At 38.6% G+C, this 4,803-nt stretch overlaps 1 protein-coding gene and 1 pseudogene across 1 annotated transcript in view; one reads left to right on the top strand and one right to left on the bottom strand.

The window, feature by feature from the left end:
• The window catches only part of FAM169A (family with sequence similarity 169, member A), an 87,113-nt gene that overhangs the window by 56,259 nt on the left and 26,051 nt on the right, over positions 1-4,803 (bottom strand). The gene's annotated exons all lie outside the window — the stretch shown is intronic.
• The window catches only part of LOC102825947, a 3,763-nt pseudogene continuing 2,643 nt past the window's right edge, over positions 3,684-4,803 (top strand).

Genomic DNA, 4,803 nt, shown 5'->3' with positions numbered 1-4,803 from the left:
TGAATAAGTTATGGTGAAAGAATACAACCCCGTTGCATATCTTTCTTAATTTTAAACCATGCCTCTTGGTCCATGTACAGATTCCTCATGAGCATAATGAAGTGTTCCGGAATACTCATACTTTGCAATGGTTAAGCACTTGGCTGCTAATTAACAGGTCGATGGTTTAAACTAGCAGCCATTATGCAGAAGAAAGATGTGGCAGTCTGCTGCCATAAACATCACAGCCTTGGAAACCCTATGGGGCAGTTCTACTCTGTACTGTTGGACCATTATGAGTCAGAATCAACTCAATAGCACAGAGTTATTTTGTTGAGTTTAAAATACCACTTCTGGTCTTCTCTTTCTCTAAGTTCTCTTTGGGCAATCTAACCCACTCCCAAGAGTTCTAACATTTATCTAAATGCTGATGACCACTAATATCTATTTTCAATCTCTAATACATGAGACTTGGATCCAAGATCAAGAATGGAAGAGCTGACATCAACAAAAATCACATGATCACCTCAGCAGATGCAGAAAAAGTATTTGAAAAACCCAACACCCTTTTATAAAACCTCAATTTCCTCAATCAAATAAAGGATATCTGTGAAAAACTCATAGCTAGCATCATACTTCATGGTGGAACAGTGAATGTTTCTGCTAAGATCAGGAACATAGTAAGGATGCCTGCTCTAACTAAGCACTTCCATTCAGCACTGTCCGAGAGATGCTAACCAGGGCAATTAGGCAAGAAGGAGAAAAGGCATTCATACTGAAAAGGAAGTAAAATGGTCTCTATTTGCAGATCATGTCATATATGTTAAGATATATAAAATATGTTAAGGAATCTACTAAAAACTATTAAAATAAAAACATGAAATTAAGGTCAGCAAGGTTTCAGGATATAAAATCAATATACAATAGTCAACTGCATTTCTATACTCTTTGTTCCTGCTGCTGCCGTGTGCCATGGAGTCAGTTCCAACTCATCGTGACCCTCTATAGGGTTTCTGAGGATGTCAATCTTTATGGGAGCAGAAGGCCACATCTTCCTCCAGCAGAGCAGTCGATGTCTTTGAACAGCTGACCTTGCAGTTAGCAGTCCAATACATAAACCACTACACTACCAAGGCTCTTCTATAGTCTAGCAAAGAAATATCCACAAAATGGAAGTAAGAAAGTAATTCCATTTATAACATCACCAAAAAGAATGAAATACTTAAGAATAAATTACATAAAAGTAAAATTCATACATGCTAAGAGCTATACAATACTGCTGAAAAAACTAAATACTTAAATACAATAAAAAGTATCTGATGCTCATGAATCAGAAGACTTAATACTGTTAAAGATGGCAATCCTCCCCAAAACGACCTGTCATTTAATGCAATTTCTATAAATATTCCAGTTGGACTTTTTTTTTTTTTTTTTTTTTTTCAGAAAACAACAAGCTGATCCTAAAATTCACATGAAAATGCAAAGGACTAGAATACCGAAACAATTGTGAAAAAGAAGAGTAAGGTTGAAATGTTTTCATACAAGATTGTGTTGAAGAATCCTAATCTAAAGGGAGAAACATGTAGAACAAAAGTTCATATTCTCATAACATCCATACTTCCTGTAACAATGAGGCTGGATGAACCCCTGAATCTGTCCTGTGATAACATTTAAATCAAAAGTCTCCTCTGAAGTCTTCTTTAAATCAAACAATCACTTAGCTTAATTAGTAAAGAATGTCTGCCTCGAGCATTGTGTTCTTTTAAAGAACTACCTATTTGGGATCAAACTAACATCAGATCTAAAGGTTCAATAGGCAGCTAAGAGAGCAGTGAGTTTGTGTTAATGGAAAAAAAAAAAAAAAACAGTTCATGAAAGGAGGGTGAGAATGGTTGCCCTCTGGAAGAATGCAATGTCACTGAACTATAATGTACAACTTTTGAACTGATGTATTTTCTGCAGAGTACATCTTCAACAAGAATAAATTACTTTTTTTAAAAGCAAGAATAAAATTTCAAGTCTCCCATTTCCCAATTTCAAGACTTCCTACAAAGTTACAGTAATTAAGACAAATGTGGTACTGGTAGGAGGATCAGTAGAAGAGCCCAGAAATGAGTCAGATATTTATGGTCAATTGATTTTGAACAGAGGTGACAAGACAATTCAATGGGGGACAGAACAGTGTTGTTAACAAATGTTGCTGGGACAACGGCTATCCTTACATTACAAACAAAAATTCACTTCAATGGATCGCAGGCTGTTTTTCAAGTCAATATAAGAGGTTTACAATTTCTATTATCTCGGAAACCCTGTACAGGGTCGCTATGGGTCAGAACCGACTCAACGGCACTTAACAACAACAACAACATGATGTCTGTTATACATCAGAGCTAATAACTGTTCTGTAGTGGATTATATTATGTCTCTTATAGCCATAGTCTGTAACTCCTACCAATGTTTCTGCCACGCTGGGTCTGGGTAAGAGAAGATGGAATAAGATACTGATAGGATGACATGCTTCAGCTGTGGATATTAGTAGAGATCATTATAATTAGTTGATACTCTAGCATAGGTATAATATGAACCATCTCAGAAGCTGGAGGAGGCTCTCACTACCATTAGAGAAGAGCCAGGAGTGAAGCTCATCATTTAGATCCTGGGATCCCTGTGCATTGAACCTCCCCGACCCTGGGACAGAAAGCTGTGACACCAGAGGAGTGGCAGCGGTGGAACAGCAGAACCAAGAACCATAGCACAAGTCAGAGCAGTGGGCTTCCCAATCCACGGAACAAGTAAAGCTGAGTGACGGTGAACAGGAAGCTTACGTGTAGAATTTGGTGCCTCTAGGCACCGCAGTGGGGTAACTAACTAGATTTGCTGACACACACAGCTAGAGCCAAGTGCCTTTAAGCTGAGGCTTATGGTGGAGTGGTATTTCCTAAGGACATTTATCAGCAGCTGACTGCAACAGCTGTGCCCTGAGCATAACTGTAACCTGTTAGCTTCCCTGAGTATGGTATCTAGCCACTGCAGTTAATTATCAAACCCAATAAAGAAGCAGAGGGCATTGTGGGAAGAATGGTTTGGTGACGCATGTCTTCTCTTTTTACAGCAGCAAACACCACAAAATTCTTAGAACAAAAAAATAGGAGTAAATGTTTGTCACCTTGGGCTTTTTACATACAATACCATAAGCACAAGTGATAAAGTAAAAGCAGACTCATTGTTTTGTTGTTGTTAGATGCCGTCAAGTTGCTTCTGACTCAGAGCGACTCAATGCACAGAAGGAAAGACTGCCTGGTCCTATGGCATCTTCCTATGTTTGAGCCCACTGCTTCAGCCACTGTGTCAATCCACCTTGTGGGAGGGTCCTGCTCTTTTTCACTGACCCTCTAACTTTACCAAGCATGACTTTACCTTCTCCAGGGACTTGACCCTCCAAAGTACATGAGACAAAGTGTCACCATCCTTGCTTCTACAGAGCATTCCACCTGTCCTTCTTTCAAGGCAGATTTGTTCGTTTTTCTGTCAGTCCATGTAATAGTCAATATTCATTGCCAACACCATAATACAAAGGCATCAATTCTTCTACGATCTTAGTCACTGTCCAGCTTTCAGCATACGTAACCAGCATTGAGAAGTTGAGGCACAAGGATAACATGGACGAAAATCCAGTCTTTGAGCCCTCCTCAGGCTTACGGGCCATGGACCCTGAGGGCCCGGGAAGTCACCCCCCTCGTGGTCCCAGGTTCATGGCTTTAGCGAACTCACTGTTTGTCCACCTCTGTGCAATTTTCCTTAATTACACTTTTGTGCATTCTGTACTTGTTCTTTATGCTCTTAACTCTGGTAATTGTGGCTTCTGGGAAAGTGATTGTTTTCAGTAATAATACACACAATGTTTTGATCAATGGCTCTCATGTAAATGTCACTGCCCCAGTAACAAGAGTTGTGCGTGAGGCTATGAGAAATAAAAGTACAGAAAAACAGGATGTAGCAACGCAGAGAATATGTAACAATTGTTTTCTAACCAATTACTTAGTTATGTTTAATATTAAACAGATACATGAGCTGTTAATGTCTATGTACAATAATAACACTGAAATCAGTAGCTACCCCCTGAAGACACACCCCTGTGTACGTCTGTTGTGCTCTTGATGTTTTTCATGGGAATCTTGCTGTATGTGATTATTTTGTGCACCCCCAGAACGCCTCCGGGTAAAATCAACTTAATCCAGATGCTCCTTTTCCCCCTGAAGGTATATTGGGAATATAATAGCAATGAACATTGTCATATCTAGATATAGAAAGCAGAACGGGGTTAAAAGAATGTAAAAGTGAGACCGCACCCTTCTTAGAAAAGTCAAAACCTGTTTTTCACCTTCCCTATAATTGTAGAAGCAAAGAGGAAAGAATCATTAGTTTAACAATGGAAGCTAGGTTATCTGAAATCTTGTTCACTAACAGAAGCATGTATTTTCTGCCTGCAAAAGATACAGAGGCAACTTAAACTTCTTTAGAAAGTATAACTTCGTCTTTAGTAAAAACTCTAAAGCCTCTCACCTTCACCCACTTGTGATTAAGTGTTGAAAATATGTTATACACCTTTGAGAAACCTCAAGTTGCTGCCCTAGGTTACACAGACCAAGCCCTAGGTTACACAGACCTAGAAGTTAATATATAATCTATAATTGCTTGCTTGAATTTTTTTACAGAAATAAGAATTTTAGGTTATTAGGTAAATCATGATGTACTTAAAAATATGTTAAGGACAAATCTGTGAATCATTATGTTCTGTATCACATGAATGATCTCGTATCCTGT

Source organism: Chrysochloris asiatica, unplaced genomic scaffold (assembly GCF_000296735.1).
Source record: "Chrysochloris asiatica unplaced genomic scaffold, ChrAsi1.0 scaffold00275, whole genome shotgun sequence".
Lineage (NCBI taxonomy): Eukaryota > Metazoa > Chordata > Mammalia > Afrosoricida > Chrysochloridae > Chrysochloris > Chrysochloris asiatica.
Note: the sequence above shows the minus strand (reverse complement) of the source record. Positions and strands in the feature narration are given on the sequence as shown.